Source organism: Pleurodeles waltl, chromosome 3_1 (genome assembly GCF_031143425.1).
Source record: "Pleurodeles waltl isolate 20211129_DDA chromosome 3_1, aPleWal1.hap1.20221129, whole genome shotgun sequence".
NCBI classification, from domain to species: Eukaryota; Metazoa; Chordata; class Amphibia; order Caudata; family Salamandridae; genus Pleurodeles; species Pleurodeles waltl.
In genome coordinates, this window is record NC_090440.1 from 1,015,123,830 (window position 1) to 1,015,141,846 (window position 18,017).

Sequence of the window (18,017 nt, forward strand, 5' to 3'; positions counted from 1 at the left end):
TGGTGAGAGCAGCGAAAGCGACACGTCCTCGGATGGGAGCTCCCTAGGGGTGGCGGCAACATCCGTGCCCCCCGCCTCTACAGGTACAGCCGCCACCCAGCGCACCAGCCCCGCCCTCCCAGCAGCCCCTCAGTCTTCGCTCCGTGCCGGTTCGCCCAGGAAGGCGTGCGTCTCCTTCGCCCCAGGCACCTCTGCCCCTGCCCCTGTTGCCCCTGCTGCCCTCAGTGCGGAGCTCATTGACCTGGTAAGGACGCTCATTGTTGGGCAGACGACCCTTTTGAATGCCATCCAGGGTGTGCAAAGGGAGGTGCAACAGAGCAATGCGTACCTGGAGGGCATTCATTCGGGTCAGGCTGCCCATCAACGAGCGTTCACTGCTCTGGCCTCAGCACTGACGGCAGCCATTGTCCCTGTTTCCAGCCTCCCTCTTCTGACTGCCTCCAGCCTGTCTCTGTCTCCTGTTCCTCAGCCTATCCCATCCACACCATCAGACCAGCCTGCACACACCTCAACACCCAAGAGCAGCTCATCCAAACACAAGCACCACAGATCCCGCAAACACTCACCCGAGCAACACCCAGATGCAGACATGCCAACAGCCACTGCCACCCCTGTGTCCCCCTCCTCCTCGTCTCCCTCCTCCCTCCCTGTGACGTCTACACTCACACCTGCATGCACCCCAACATCAGCCAGTGCTTCCATCACCACCTCACCCTCCAGTACAGTCCACACTCGTGCAGTCACCACCCCCACTGCCATGTACACGTCCCCTGTGTCCTCTCCCACTGTGTCTGTCACCCCCTCTTCCAAGACACACAAACGCAGGCAGCCACCCACCCAACAGCCATCCACCTCACGACAGCCTACAGCACCAGCACCTTCACCCAATGACAGCACACCTGACTCTCCTACAACCACCTCCTCTACCTCCACTTCCATCTCCACTTCTCCTACCCTTTACCTTGGCCCTAAAAAACTTTTCCTGGCTAACCTTAACCTCTTTCCCCCTGATGACCTCCCCCATCCATCTTCAAAGAGTCCCAAGAGCACCGCAGCCACCACCAGCCCAGCTTCGGGTGTCACTGTTGTGCCTGGGTTCTGGAGCCCACCCTTTGCCAGCAGTGACACATCGATCAGCAGCAAGGACACGTCCAGCCCCCCCCCCCGGCAAGAGGACCCGCAAAAACAAGGACCGCCGTGCGAGGACCGACAGGGCTGCCCCCAAGGAGCAATGTGCGGCCACTTCACCACCCACACCATCTAGGGGAGGCAAGGGCCCGAGAGCCCCATCAAAGGAGCGGAAGGGCAGCAGGAGCGCGGAGAAGGTGGACCCCACATGCCACATCCCAGCTGGGAAGGAGGACACTAAGGAGGCCAGGAGTCCGTCCCCGAAGGGTCCAGAAACGTCACGGTCCGAGGGCGACTGAGCAGGGAGTCCAGGCCAGGTCTGGCTCCCTTGACCTGCTGGATGAGCACCGCTGAACAGGGCCCGCGGAGCAGAAGAGCACCACTGAACAGGGCCCCGCCGTGGAGAAGAGCACCGCTGAACAGGGCCCGCGGTGCAGAAGAGCACCGCTGAACAGGGCCCCGCCGTGGAGATAGGCACCGCTGAACCGGGCCCGCGGTGCAGAAGAGCACCGCTGAACAGGGCCCGCCGTGGAGATAGGCACCGCTGAACCGGGCCCCGCCGTGGAGAAGAGCACCGCTGAACAGGGCCCGCCGTGGAGATAGGCACTGCTGAACAGGGCCCGCGGTGCAGAAGAGCACCGCTGAACAGGGCCCGCCGTGGAGATAGGCACCGCTGAACCGGGCCCCGCCGTGGAGAAGAGCACCGCTGAACAGGGCCCCGCCGTCTCAAGCACCGCTCCGCTGGGCCCTTCCTCTGAGGCACCGCTCCGCTGGGCCCTTCCTCTCAAGCACCGCTCCGCTGGGCACCGCCGTCTCAAGCACCGCTCCGCTGGGCCCTTCCTCTGAGGCACCGCTCCGCTGGGCCCTTCCTCTCAAGTGCCGCTCTGCTGGGCACAGCCGTCTCAAGCACCGCTCCGCTGGGCACCACCGTCTCAAGCACCGCTCCGCTGGGCCCTTCCTCTCAAGCACCGCTCCGCTGGGCACCGCCGTCTCAAGCACCGCTCCGCTGGGCCCTTCCTCTGAGGCACTGCTCCGCTGGGCCCTTCCTCTCAAGCACCGCTCCGCTGGGCACCGCCGTCTCAAGCACCGCTCCGCTGGGCCCTTCCTCTCAAGCACCGCTCCGCTGGGCACCGCCGTCTCAAGCACCGCTCCGCTGGGCCCTTCCTCTGAGGCACCGCTCCGCTGGGCCCTTCCTCTCAAGCACCGCTCCGCTGGGCACCGCCGTCTCAAGCACCGCTCCGCTGGGCCCTTCCTCTCAAGCACCGCTCCGCTGGGCACCGCCGTCTCAAGCACCGCTCCGCTGGGCACCGCCGTCTCAAGCACCGTTTATGGTTCACTGTGCCCACCATGCCTCCTCCTTGACCAGTGGAGACTGTCATCCACCTGATGGACTGTGGCTTTGCACTCCCCAGGATGGTCCAGTGGGCAGCCCACCCACTGTAGAGACATTGAGAGACTGTGGCTTTGCACTCCCCAGGATGGTCCAGTGGGCAATCCACCCACTGCAGAGACTTGAGAGACTGTGGCTTTGCACTCCCCAGGATGGTCCAGTGGGCAGCCCACCCACTGTAGAGACATTGAGAGACTGTGGCTTTGCACTCCCCAGGATGGTCCAGTGGGCAGCCCACCCACTGTAGAGACATTGAGAGACTGTGGCTTTGCACTCCCCAGGATGGTCCAGTGGGCAGCCCACGCACTGTAGAGACATTGAGAGACTGTGGCTTTGCACTCCCCAGGATGGTCCAGTGGGCATGGTGGCTCCTCGTGGATCTGGCGTCGTGGACTCATGTGGCTGTGGTGCCCCCCCGTCCCTTCCCCCTGAGGTGCCTGTAGTTTTTACATCTGATGCCCCTGCAGTGTTCTCTCCAAAGGACTCAGGTCTCCTGTGTGGGCTTTGCCCTTGTTTCTCAAGACTTTGGCCCACGGACATGCTGAATTCGTAGGATGTGCACGACTTGGTACTTCAGTTATACACTGATGTGTATGTCATTAGTTTTGTTGTGAATATCTTTCATGGATGTACGCTAATTTTCTGGAGCTTTTTGGTACATAAATATTTATTCCAAATATGATTATGTCCTAGCATTTTTCAGGGGTGTTTGGGTGGTGTCACTGTGACTTGGTGCTCTGCATTGGTGAGTACATAGTTGGGGGGGGGGTGGGGGTCGCATATGTGTGTGCCCGTAACCTTTCGTCCTCCCCCTCCCGTGTGTCGTAGGTGCAGTACTCACCGTTGTCGTCTGCGCCGGACTTCGTACTCGTGGTAGATGAGAAGGTAGACGAGAGCAGGTAGGATGTTTAATTCGGGTTCCATGCTGTCCTCCTTCCTCCTGGAGTGCGTAGTGGTGAGCGTTTTCCCGTCCGTAGTCTGTTTCTGCCGTGTTTTTATCGGCGGTGCTCCCGCCCCGGAAAAGGTGGCGTATTGGTGAGTTGTAATAGTGTGGGCGGTACATTGTCTGCCGCCTGTCTGTTGGCGGTGACCGCCGCGCTGTTTGTTTGTACCGCCGTGGCGGTCGGAGTGTTAAGGTGGCTGTCTGTGTTGGCGGTTCCCGCCAGGCTCAGAATCCCATTTTTTTTACCGCCAGCCTGTTGGCGGGTTGGCCGCCGCTTTAACACCGACCGCCAGGGTTAGAATCACCCCCTTAGTCTGGCAAACTACGCCAGCATTGTCCAGCCTCGAAACCCAACATCGATTCTGTTGACTGGAGTTAACTTCTGTAGGGGTGACCATTTTGAATTGGGTTAACATTACATCGGATATACACAGCGTAGCATTACAAAAGAACATTTGTTACAGCTCCACGACTACTAACGTGTATTTCGAGGATTTTATGATTCCTTAGTGGATATCCTGTGATCATCTGCATTTTCGGAAGTACTAGTAACCATTGATTGATTACATTTAGGGACTTTGTAAATTTAGATTTTGACGGTTACCACTTTTATTTAACATGTTTACGTTGAATCTTCTCTCACCCCAGTCATTTATGGTAACAGAAGGTCAACCATATATGAAATGAGAATAATTGAAAGAGTATTTTAATGACTATTTTTCCATTTTTGATGAGAATGAGTTCACACCTGAGAAGAAAATAAAGATTTTACTTTTGTTTGGGCCCAGGGGGAATACAAGTATACAACCGTATGGCAAAGAAACCTACCTAGAGTGATGTATTTTCGGGTGATGGAAGATCTAGATGCATACTTTGAGCCTACAGTGTGTATTGCTATGGATTGTTGCAGTTATTTCCATAGGAAACAAGGTAACAAAGAGAAAACTGAAGATTATGTCGTGGCTTTAAAGAAACTTGCAGCAACATGCAGGTTTGGCAACTTGCATGATGAAATGATCAAGGATCAGGTCATCATGTATTTGCAACAATTCAAGCATCAAAGATAGATTGCTGGTTCAAGGTGATTCCACCTTTAAATAAGTTATTTCCACTATAAGAAAGGCTGAGCTTACTTCTAGATGTGCTAAATCAGTTATATCTGCTAGCATCGAACAGGGTGCTGGAAATCGAGTTTAGTCCCTAAAAGAACAAAAACTAAATCTGATCTAGAAAGTACTAAAAAGAAAGAAAAAACTACAAAGTACATTGGCGGACACAGAATGGAAGTCTTAAAGGGGAGATATTATAATTGTGGTAGCTTCAATAATTTAACACATGATAAAAAGTGCCCAGCTTTGCACCAAAAATGTTCTAAATGCAATGATATCGGGCACTTTGCTAGAGTTTGTCATAACTCAAGTCTGTGAAATGCATAGTGGATAATTCATGTCTACACAAAGAGCACTTTGAGTCAGAAAATAAAGATGCTCAAGTTCTAAGTATTCATGAGCACGAGGAAATCCTTGAAGTCAGTGGTCAACGTAGAAAGAGATCGATGTGTGATGTTGTTGATGGTGGAGTGAACATTACAATGATTGCAGACTCTGGTTCACCTTATCCTACTTTTAGCAAACACGTTTGCTAAGATTTATTTACTCACATATTGGGTACTGAGCTATAGAACCTGATGTCAAACCATTACGTTTCACAAGCGAATTACTAGTATTTTGTAAGTGAAATTTTGAATTCCAGGACAGATCTGCAAACTGTAAACCGTATATCTCTGAAAACAGTCCTTATTTGTTAGGATGGCAGGACCAAGGAAAGGTGAGAATGTTACTTGACCTCAATAGTTCAGAAGCCACTTTGGTTGTGGAGAGTGAGTGTGAGTTTGTAGAAAAGAATACTAAAGATGTGCCTACTGTGTATTTGGCTGAGGTGGGTGAATTGAAGGGGTTTGTGCATAAAATTATGCTTAAGGATGATGCACGGCTAAGAGTGCACAATGTCTGTAGTATTCCCGTAGAAGTAAAAGATAAAGTGATTGCAGAGTTCAACTAAAGACTGCCAGCATCACTGAGCAGACTGAGTGGTCCGATTTGGTTGTGCCTTTAGTCGCTGCACACAAAGAAAATGGTTGACTGCTGAGGCTTCAAAGTGTAAATTTGAAAAAGAAACATGGAATGTGAATCACGAATTCCCTCCTAGACAAGTGTAGTGTGTGCAGAATCACTGGGAGAGTAAGAATACAGTAAAGGTAAGTAAATTACCCCACCTTAGAGCCCAGAAAAGCAGGAGTAAAGTACTGCAAGTTTCCTTAGGACACACTACACCTTGTTTTGGGGATTTTGCAGCAGCCAACCAAGTCTGCAAAGAACAACTGCTGGATTATTGGACCTGAAGACCTGCAAAGGAAGGGGACCAAGTCCAGAAGTTGAAAGAAGTTCCAGAAAGGACAGGAGCCCCTGCCAACCCAGAAGAGGGTGCAAAAGAAGAGTCCCCAGTTAGTCGAAGACTGCAGGAATGCACCCTAGGAAGATGCCAGTGGGTTCCTGCATGATGCAAAAGATGTCCCACGGCGTATAGATTGTTGCAGATGAGATTTCGTGTCAGAAGTTGCCAACAAGCCTTGGCTGTGACAAAAGTGTGTTTTGCATCAAAATGGTGCTGGGTGGACCCAGGAGGGATCTGGGGCCTCAACTATGTGTGAGGTGGAAGAGGGGGCTCTTAGCTCTTTAGAGAGCCCTCAGGATGCCAGTCAGCACCCCCAGGAGACACAGGATCTGGGTTCAAAGGAGATGCAAAATGCGGTTGATGGAGCACATAAAAAGAAGGTCACACGCTGCCGGCGAACAACTCAGCGAGTTGAGCATCACAGGATAGAGTGCTGGGGATGTGGGCCAGGCTGTGCATGAAGGAATTTAGCAAAGAATGCACAGAGACCTCAGGAGGCGAAGAAGACACAGTACACAGGGATACCATCGCTCTTGAGGAAGGCAAGGTCTTACCTCCTCCAAATTGCGTCAGCAGGACCTCAGGACAGTCTACGTTGATGATATCCACCCTCTGTGTCCTTAGGAGCACGAGTGTCATTGTGAGAGGAGTCCCAGTGTACCAGTCATCGTCTTCGAAGGTGCCTGCTTGGAGAAGGGGAGTGACTCCGTCACTCCACAGGAGATTTCTTCAGTTCTTCTGGTGCAGGATGAAGACAGGGAGTCCCCAGAGCATGTACACTGTGGAAACTGTTGTAGTTGCTGACTTGGAGTTGAGGTTGCTGAAGAAAAGTGTCTCTTGTAGACACTTTGTTGCAGTTACAGCGTTTCTTGGAGCAGGCTGCGGTTGATCCGAGGTCAGAAGAGTCTGAAGTTGTTGCAGAGGACTCCTGAAGGAATCTTGCATGCAGAATCTGCAGAGAACCCACAGGAGATACCCTAAAGAGCCCTGAGAGGGGCAGTGGCTACCTTAGCAGGTATGGACCTAACAGGAGGGGTCTCTGATGTCACCTGCTGGCACTGGCCACTCAGAGCCCTCCAGAGTGCCCCCACACCTTGCAAAGCAAGATGGCTGAAGTCTGGGACACACTGGAGGAGCTCTGGACACCACACCTGGGGTGGTGATGGACAGGGGAGTGGTCACTCCCCTTTCTCCAGTTTCTCACCAGAGCAGGGGAGAAGGGGTCCCTGAACGGATGTAGACTGGTTTAAGCAAGGAGGGCACCATCTGTGCCCTTCAAAGCATTTCTACAGGCTGGGGGTGGCTACCCCTCCCCAGCCTTTAACACCTATTTCCAAAGGGAGAGGGTGTAACACCCTGCTCTCAGAGGAAATGCTTTGTTCTGCCTTCCTGGGACTGGGCTGCCCAGACCCCAGGAGAGCAGAACCCTGTCTGTGAGGTGGCAACAGCTGTAGCTGCAGTGCAAGCCTCAGAGAGCTGGTTTGGCAGTACCGTGGGTCCATGGTGGAGCCCCAAGGAAGCATGGGATTGGCCCCCCAATACCAGATTTGGAATGGGGGGACAATTCCATGATCTAAGACATGTCACATGGCCATATTCGGAGTTACCATTGTGAAGCTATATATAGGTATTGACCTATATGTAGTGCACGCATGTAATGGTGTCCCCACACTCACAAAGTCCAAGGAAATGGCCCTGAACTATGTAGGGGCACCTTTTCTAGTGCAAGGGTGCCCTCACACTTAGTAACTTTGCACCTAACCTTCAGCAAGTGAAGGTTAGACATTTAGGTGACTTATAAGTTACTTAAGTGCAGTGAAAATGGCTGTGAAATAACGTGTGCGTTCTTTCACGCAGGCTGCAATGGCAGGCCTGTACAAGGGTTGTCTGAGCTCCCTATGGGTGGCAAAAGAAATGCTGCAGCCCATATGGATCTGCTGGAACCCCAATGCCCTGGGTTCCTAGGTACCATATACTAGGGACTTATAAGGGGGTTCCAGTAAGCCAATTGAAATTGGTAAATCTAGTCAATGGCCTACAGCGACAAATTTAAAAGCAGGGAAAGCATAAGCACTGAGGTTCTGATTAGCAGAGCCTCAGTGACACAGTTAGGCACTACACAGGCACACACATTAGGCCACAAACTATGAGCACTGGAGTCCTGGCTAGCAGGATCCCTGTGAGGCAGGCAAAACACACTGACATATACGTTTTTATCTATGAGCACTGGGGTCCTGGCTAGCAGGATCCCAGTGACACAGTAAAAACACACTCACAAACAGGCCAAAAGTGGGGGTAACCATGCTAGAGAGAGGCTACTTTCCTACAGTAGGTCAAGCAAGATTAAATTGTCTTTAGAGGATATGAGGAACAAGTTAATTAAGGAACAAACCTAAGTACAAAAACAAGTATCACAGGTGTAATAGGGACCTTTGAACCCCACAACCACAAGATGTATGGCATCTAGACAAGTCAGGGATACCATTCCTCCAGTACCCTTTTCTATGAGCATTTCCGACCTACAAATATTCAATCCATTCTAGTGAAACAACTTATACACTTATGGATATTCTACTTCTATGTGTAGTGCTCAGCATTAAAACTTAGAGGATTAAAAAAAGCCTAAGGGCCTCATTAGGAGTTTGGCGGTCGCACCATGGCGGTGGCATCCCCCCTGCCCTATTACAATGTTCCCGCCGATCTGACCAATGGGAGCATTGCAATAGAGTGTACCCACTGGTTAGACTGGCAGAAATAGTGCCATGAGCTAGCTCTCAGGTCCCTTAAAGGAGCTGAGTGCTATCTCATAGCACAGAAGGGGCCGACCAGCACCCTCTGAAAACGTACTGACTGCAAAGCGGACAGTGCGCATTCAGATGGTGATGGGTAGGGGAGTCCCCTATGCTTTCTATGCTGGTCAGACCGCCATGGGAAGGTTGGCAGTGCGGCGAGTTGCAATCAGCCAGGGAGCATTAAGTTCAGCGCTGCCGTGGCTGAATACTAATCTTACTGCTGTCATGCCATGTGGAACCATGCTCCCGGCAGGGACGGCAGTCCTCTGGTGGGTCCACCCCCCACCATTTTAATTGGGCAGTCACACCGCCTGGAGTGCAGCAGTCCAAATATCAATGTGAGTGTGGCGGTCGTTGGACCATCACACTCTTAATGAGGCCCTAATTCCTTACAAAGACATTGGGTCACATTCATTTAAAAGATGTTTGTTGGCTAGAACATTTAAACCTCAAGAAATATGGAATGAAGCAGTCACTTTTGATGGACTTTGAACACACTTGATTTGTGTTCTTGATATCAGGCTACTGGATATTCAAGAACCACTGTATTAAGAAAATGGTGCTTCCATTAACATTTTTAATATGGGGCAGCCAATCTTATCGCAGACATTTGCCGGTGATTCACAATGTTGACAGACCGTTAAAAATCAACATAAAAAACAATTGAAAAAACATTGCTATTAGATAATCAGATTCATGAAAAATTTGATGTAGAATTGAGCAGCGATTTATTTCATGCATTTAGTAATCTTAATCACTTGAAACTCAATAAATAACATTTTGTGAAGCATAAATGTCAAAACCCACTTAATTAAGTAGTAAGTTAGATCATAAGCAGCTCATGGTAGGGTGCAACCTATAGTTAGCAAACTAAACTATATCTGGTGAATTCAGTTTTGAAACATTAGTTTTTACCTTATTTCATCCCCTAATGATAACGTCACTGTAAACTTTGTTTGTTTCAGTGAATTGTTATTCATATTAGCATACCTAAGTATAACATCTCCTTTTGATTTATTCTCAGTGAATTTCAGTTTTTTAAATCATACTCAGCCAACACTGCAATTTCTCATGCTCGTTGGCCATGATCAGTGAGGGGTTGTCCCAGGCCCACCCCACATGAGTGGCCAACCTGCCCTACTTTCTCAGACTGTGAGCCCTTGTCACCACTCTTCTGCCCTCCATGGTCAACATGCTGCCACTGCTGGACTGGCTTGAAAAGTCAGCTTGCTGCCTCTGCACCCCTTCTGCCTGCTCTTCATCCTCCATCTGCTTGCTGGAGCCCACTTCCACCTGTCCTTTGTGTTCGGCTTGCTGCCCCTGGCAGCATGCTCTTCATAGTCAACTTGCTGCTGTTGCCCACTTCCAGCAAAGCCCTGTGTTATCAGTGTGCGTGCCCCAGGCCCTCCCTCCTGACCAAATGGTCCATTGTGCTGCCCTACCCATGTTGACCTGCCCTCCATAGTCAGCTTGCTGTCTTTGCCCCTGAGACCTCGACCAAATCCATTTTTCAAGCCCCTGCCCCTCCCTCCTGCCTCCATGCTCCATAGTGCTTCTCCTGTCTATGCTAGCCTATCCTCCATGTTCAGCTTGCTGCCCCGCATCCCTTCCCCCACCTCTCCTTTCTCCATTTCAGTGCCCCGGCACACTCCTGTCTGATGTCTTTGGTCACCTTGCTTCCACTATCTCCACTATCAGCCTTTCCTCTGTGGTAAGCTTGCTTCCCCTGCCTCAGGCCCTCTCCAACCCCTGTGTGAGTGCTCCTGTCCCCTGTTGACCTCCCATCGTGGTCTGTTGCATGGCTCCTGCCCATGGGGACTCCCCTTGATGGTCAGCTCGATGCCCCTGCTGCTTCCCTCTTCCCCTCCATGGTCAGCTTGCTGCCTCAACTCATGCCAGCCTGCCCTCAATGGTCAGCTTGCTGCCCCTGTCTCCCTCTCTACTGCCTTTCATTTTCTGATTGCATTCCTCTGCATCCAGGAGATTATGGGCAGGGAATCAAAGTGTGCTAGGGTATGCTCCCTCAGACACTGTACATTATCACTAATAATTGTAATAAAACGTATATTTCATTAATTTTAGTTCAATGTTTAATAAAAGTGATTTTCATTAAAAAGTTTAATGAAGCGTTATTAAAAAACATCATGTCTTTTTTAAACATTTTTCAAGCTACCAAGTCTTCCCATAGAACCAACCACAGGGGGCTCTGCATCATAGCTAAAGAGCATAGAGATCCATCTTGGAATGTTTTAAACAATGAGGTATGCTCTCTGGAGATGATGGTTTAAATGACAAGGAAACTAACTGTGTTTATTAATGTTGCCTTATCTAGGAGCACCACAAGCATGGAAATGTATTCTGTTGGAATCCTGTAAGGCAATATGAGGCACTCCTGCTGCTCACTTATTCATTTTTAATATTATTTGTGTGTCCCAGAGCATACCTGGGACACCCAGATGCAAATTATTTTTCTGGAGCTGAAGAAGGAGAACCAGGGTCCTTGGTGCTCAGAGTAGCCACAAATAATTTAAAAAAAAATAATGCTGGGGAGTGGGGTGTGTGCGCCCCTTCCTGAGCCTTCACAGGTCTTGAGGATCTCATCTCAAGGGTGTAGCCATTTTTTAGGGGAAAGTGGGTAATAGGCCTAGGCACCCAATTTCCTGGGGCCATACTCATTTGTATGGGGAAGGAGGATGCAGACCCCACTCCATGAGCCTTTTCAAGCACTGAGGATCCTATTTTCAGGGACCTTATTTTACTTTTTAAGGGGAAGGTGTGTGCAGCCTCCCTCCTCGAGCCCCAAGTACCACATCCCGGGGCCTTAGGTGGAACCCAATAACACAGAAAGTTAGGGATGCAAGGGGAGCCCAGGGACTCCCATGGTCCAGCCGTCTCCCATCATGCACCCATCCTGGGCGCAGCAAGAGGTGGCATTTATCCTGCTTAAAGAGAGCAGTTATTTTTCTCTGCTCCCGCAGGATGGGAGCGATCTCGGCTTCCCTGCCGTCAAAAGCACAGGCAGGAAAAAAGATGTGTGCTCCCACCTGACAGGAGCAGTTTTTCCCTGCTAACTTTCTTGAAGGCAGGGAAAATGTGTCCCTGGAGTACTCTTCCCAGAAGACATAATTGGAGACAACCTCATGAGCCTAGGAGAGGGGGCCCACGTGCCCGCACCCGAAATATTTAAATATATTTTGACCCCTGGGCTACCTTAATGAAAAAAATCAATCATAGTTACCATTTTATTTATTGATTTTTGTGCTGTGATCCTTCCGAACTACTGCGGGATCATGGGAAAACAACTTTGTTTTTGAATTCTGCCTCCACAAGGGCCAGGGGGCAGGGTATCTCTACCCTGTCCCTTTATATATATTTTACAACATTTTCAGGACAGGGTAACAAGTCCGCTGAGTCATGTAATGGGCCCCACAACTTTTGTTCTATGCTGTGATCAGCTAATCATAGTGTTCATCCAGCGGGACCCTTGCTCTCATGGGAGCAAGTTGGCCACAGGGGAAAAAAGCCACTACGCAAAAACACTCTTTTTTTTAACCTGTGCTGTCCAGATATGCAAATATTATTCAACCTTATTTGAAAAAAAAAACTAAACTAAATATCACAAAAAGCGTGCTTTCTGGGCCAACGTCTATCATCTTAACAAAGTTGGTGTAATTTCGTTCAATCATTTTGACTATAGTGCATTTCAAAAATGTAAATGGAAATTGCATAGGGACTTTGCATTTTGGGCCACTCCTCATTTTTCTCTCTCCCCAATTGAGGTATATCCCTAAATGTTCCATGAAGGAGCTGTAAAAAAAAAAAAAACTTTTTTCTAAAGTTTCATAAAGATTCATCAAACAGTGACAAAGTTATTAGCAAACAAAAAATTAATTTGCCATGGAAGCAGCATCTTAACTACTACTATCCAGTGGTGACTGCCGCTGGGTAATATATATACAACAATTAAAAACTCAGTTATCCCTCTGACTACTGGGACTGTTTTAGCAAAACCACTTTGCACTTGTGCACACCCTTATTGTGTTAGACTGGCACATACAGGGGCTCCACCCTTCATTAGTAAAAAAAAGTGCTATCAGCAGTACTCTCATATTTTTTTAGTTATTCACTGCCCAATGATTTTGTGCAAGCCACAATTGAGGAAGCCACCCATTAGGATGGGTGCAACAGAAGACTCTAAGGGCTTCACTAGAAGTGGTGTGCAATGTACACCTGCACAGACACACAGTAACTGCCTCACTGTCAGTGTTTCTGTGAGGGCACTCCACAGAATTCCACGGAGTTACCTAAAGACCCCACGAGATTCTGCGGAGTTCTATTTACAGCAGAATTTCGGTATGTCTCGCTGCTCACGCTGTTTTGTAGCACCAGGAGCTTGTCCCGCACTGTAAAATTAGTTTGAATGGCACCATGCGGTGCACCAGAAAGCGCTACTCTTCCTGCCTCTCGAGTAAATTTTCTACTCAAGCAACAGCTTTCGCAACATGAGTGTCAGCTTTCTCAACGTGAGTGGAACTGACTTGCTGCGACTGCCTCTGTTGAGAAATTGCACTGTGCGGCACTCTAGCACCTGCAAATTTTACAAATACTCACTTGCACTTACCAACTTAACGTTGGTGAGCCGAGTGTGAAAAAAATTCCACCATATGGTGGTTGGCAGAGTTTCTCCAGAACTATGTGCTTCAAGCAGAGCGCAGAGTGGGCAAAACTATGTGAACTAAGCTGGTGGAGCAAACACTTTTTGCCCACCCCTAGCCACCACAAACCTAAGGCCATAGGCAGGCACTAGTTACAGGTGTTGGGTCAGGGCAGAGCAACAAGTGCTGCACGACCTGCTATAGCCCCACTCGCCATTAATACTAAAGCCATGGTTGTGTGCCTGATATTTAAATAATCATCAGCTGTTATATGCAGTTATGTGGAGTGGAGGTGCATATGTCGTATACGCAGCTACCAAATAGTACTCCATTGTGTTATCCAGACAGCTCATTTCTGGGTGACACATAAAAGAGATGAAGAGCCTGATTTACAAACTGTATTTTGTAGTATTTCAGTAGAACTACAGCAGTAAAACATCAGATCTACAAAATGAATTTCACAAACCTATGTGCGGACACCTCTGCATTCAACAGGCCCGAAGGAGTGACTGGAAAATGTGGAATACCTGGTATGAAATGAAAAGGGTTTAGGAAGGAATACGGAGAGATTTTAGGGATGTGTAGGTTTATTCAGAGACATGGAAATAAAAACATTAATCCACAAAAGTGTACACCCAGTGCTATTCACAAACTGCACTTCTAAAGCTATTATAGCCAAAAAGTCTCAAAACAGTAGCAAATGTGCTCCTCTTCCTTCGTGGAGTAAGTCTAACACCACACATGACCAATGACAAGTGTTGCAAATCACTTTCAAACAAATGCTGAGACACAGGTGTAATTTTCCACCCAGTAGTTAATAATATTAAATAATATAAATTATTTCAACTTTTATACCATGTATATATATATATATACATATATATACATAGATATTTATATATACAGCTATTTTTTGTCTGAAAAAAGTTATGTTAACTTGAAAATTCAATATTATATTGTGTTAAAAATTATCAATGAAGTTTAGAATAAAACTGAATTGAAAATATTTATAAATTAAAATGATTCTAAATCAAACCAAAACACATAACTATGAAATACATGTAATAAATATTAATCAAATATTTAAATTCCACTGATGGTGTTTTTAAATGTTGATGACAAACTGACATACATTTATTAAATTCCTTTATTGTGACGTTTTCATTATTTAATGAATATTTACTTTGATGAGGTAATGAATTGTAACACTGTATTTTCATTAATTCTAGGTTAATGGTTTACATTTTAACATTAAATTATTTATTCATTTGTTAAGACTATTATGTTCCCTATAATTTACCATAAGAAATCACAGTCTATGTCTGAAAGATTTCTAATAGTAAATTTATGCTTGTAAATTCTATTTTCAATTTCTCCAGCCCTGAACTGAGAAGTAAATCTATGTCGCCTTACAACTCGTGTAGCAATATGTTTCTTTATAAATCGTGCCAATGTCTGTAAATTGTTATGATTTCATTAATAAACCAAAACCAGGAGTAGGAGTACAGTACACCAGTCCTATTGCCGAGCGTGACCTTTGCTGTATCTGATTTACAGTACAAAGAAAGATCACATTTTTCCTCCGTACAAATTACAACTTACCCCGCACAGAACCTCGCCCATGTCACTAATTCTTAGGGGACAGACTCTGAATGTATTAAGACCGTTGTGCATTACTTGTGAATGAGATATTCAAAATAATCTGTACCTTGCCCATGCTCAGCCACTTGCCCAATCTTAAAAACGTATTTGGGCTGCAAGAATATGTAATCCAACATGAGCATGTGCCCATTCCCAGCAGGCACTGTTTTTTGGGGCTGACATTGGGGCATATCTAGTATTACAGTCTGCAGAGCTGCAGGAGCACACCTGTGACCAGACCAGGGCATTGCCTACTTGTAATATCCACATTCATCAGGCATGGTATACAGTGCATAGGCTTTAAATGTGGATTATAAGCAGTGCTTCTGTCTACCATATCCACATAGCTTTTGCTCAAGGCCAAGGGGATCTTTCTAGAGGATGTGGCATTCAGTCTGGCCATGTGTGCAGTACCCATGTCCAGTGAATGTTTTAAAGCACACAGTAACCTAGTTATATTGCTTTAAGTCATGATTTCGGAGCACTGGGGAATGATATGAACATTTCCCTTGACCTGTATGATAGTAATATTCTTTTCTGTATCCTGTGGACAAAACACTGACTGTGCATACCTCAAATAGCTTTATTTGTTGAGCTATTTATTCTCTCTTTGTGACTCTGGTAAAAAGAATACTTCTTCTGTTCTTACACTACGTATGTGTCAGTGAATCCTATAGACATAATCCTAACTTTCCCTAGTGAGAGTACTTTTCTACTCCTCTTTGGTGTTCCATAGTCTTCCATGGGCTTGGTGAGTGCATGGAGCACAGCGCCCTAGAAAGAAATGTCTACAATACAGTCCACTCACTTGCTTGTGGTTGACATACACGTTCAGTTCTTGACAGACAATTTAATTGTTAAACTGCTAGTTGAGTCTTGATCAAACCACACAATAGAACTCAATTGTACTAAGCTCTATCTTCATGCCAAACATGATGCTGAGACTTTCAGAACTGAATGCCACTTCTTGAGTTTATCCTGTTGGATTTCGAATGGGAAACGTAATCTTCCGCTTACAAACATGGCCGATCTGTATCACACACCACAAGTACAAACCGAGGTGTATGTATAGAGTTTTTGCAAAGTCTTACACACAGTCATTAAATCGGAGACATTTAAGCAATACATATATGTGTTTTGCTAATAACTTGCCCACTGTTGGATGAATCTGCTCAAACATTCCCAAAAAAGAGTTCACCAACCGCGGTTCATTCACGTTTTGTGCTGATATGCCAAGAAGAATGTTGTTCTCCTCTACAAAAAATGATCAAACTATGTTATATCAAAGTTAGCAAAAAGTTAGAACTTTACTCGTTACTAGTCTATCCTGATTGAAAGGAAATAAAGTGTTCTGCAGTAGTTGGTAACTGTTTGCTGTCAAGTTCTGTGTTTCCAGTGTTTATTGTCATATTCTTTAGTATGAATCATTGGTTGATGCTTACAACATAAAGAATTTGCCTAAAAGGACATATATATGTAAGATATATATACAATGCACTTATAAAACCAAAGGTTACAGGGACGTTATAGTTAGTCTCACATTTTAAACCTACAAAACTATAAACACTCCACTGTCTAAGTTAAAGTTATCTCAAGTAACTATAATTCGTGCCCTAAGGTAACTGTAACTCGCACGCCCTGCCATGCACAGTTTTCTGGTTAAAATGTTACTGCAAATAATACATTGATATAATCAATGATGTTATTGAAGTTATCATGAGTGTCATAATTTGTGCGGTAATAATCAGTGCCTTTAGAGGGCACGAGTTATAGTTACTCTAGAGCACGTGTTATAGTGACTTGAGATAACTCTAACAGTTGAATTTCTATGCTTTTGTATGTTTAAAACATCCCTGTCCATGGCTGATGTGTCCCCCTCCCATAATTGAACCATATATATAGATATATATATATATTTAGATATATCTATATGTCTATATGTGTTTGTGTGTGTGTGTGTGTGTGTGTGTATATATTTCATGAAGATTCGTCAAGTGATGCCAAAGTTATTGGCAAAATACAAAAAGGTCTTCCTAGTTTCTATAAAAAAAGGGTTTTTTATTTTGCTAATAACATTGCCGCCGTTTGATGAATCTTCACGACATATTCAAAGAAATATCAGACATCACTTCAGTTGCTGTCTGGAAAGTTTCATGGTGATCCGTCAAGCGGGGGCCAAGTCGGGGTCCCAAAACACATTTTCCCCATTCATTTTTTTCATAGGGATTTTGAATAGTGATAATGCCAAAACCACTGGACAGAATTACGCCAAATTTGGCAGAAAGGTAGCTCTTGGTCCAGAAAGAGGCCTATGTGTTATTTGGTGTAATTCTGTTCAGTAGTTGTAGAGAAAGTAAAGAAAATTTTAATTTGTATGTATAGGAAAGCAAAGGATTTGTGACACCTCTCGATCTCGTGCTCAGATCTGATTGGCTGAAAACACTTCAACAATAAAGTGTTGTGAGCCATGTTGGAATTTGGCTTCAGCAGAGTCCAAGAAAAACAGATTAAAAATAAAGAAAAGGGGACAGGGTAGGAACACCCTTAGCTCTGGTGCTGGAGTCCTAATGGGACACCCTCCCAAGGCTGAAAAGCATTTTGTTAGAAAAATGTACAACACATTTGCAACAGGGCCATGAATCCTCTGTAAAAAAAAAAAAAAGAAAAAGAAAACAAGCACAGGCTCTGTGCTTGTTTTTAAATAAGCACAAAGCTGGGCCAGGTCCCTGGGGAAGTGTTTTGTTTTTAACAGAGGGGTTTCCTGACCTCCTGCTCCCTGGGACCACCAACTCGCCGGGGCACAATGCTTTTTATAATGTGGCCTCCCCTGTAGCCCCGGGGACAACCATCTCCTGGTGCGATATATCCACATATGTGTGGTGGGCCCCATGGGCCTCTGCACCCCAGGGACCACCACCCCCGGCGCCATTACAGAATTTGGCTGTGGGGGCACACAGGCCCCCCTGCAGCCCCTGGGACCATCACCTCCCCGAAGCAGTTATCTAATAAGGTGT

At 46.7% G+C, this 18,017-nt stretch overlaps 1 protein-coding gene across 5 annotated transcripts in view; it reads right to left on the reverse strand.

Annotated features, from left to right (window-relative positions):
- The window catches only part of KCNH7 (potassium voltage-gated channel subfamily H member 7), a 1,745,544-nt gene that overhangs the window by 1,313,535 nt on the left and 413,992 nt on the right, over positions 1–18,017 (reverse strand). The window lies entirely within an intron of this gene.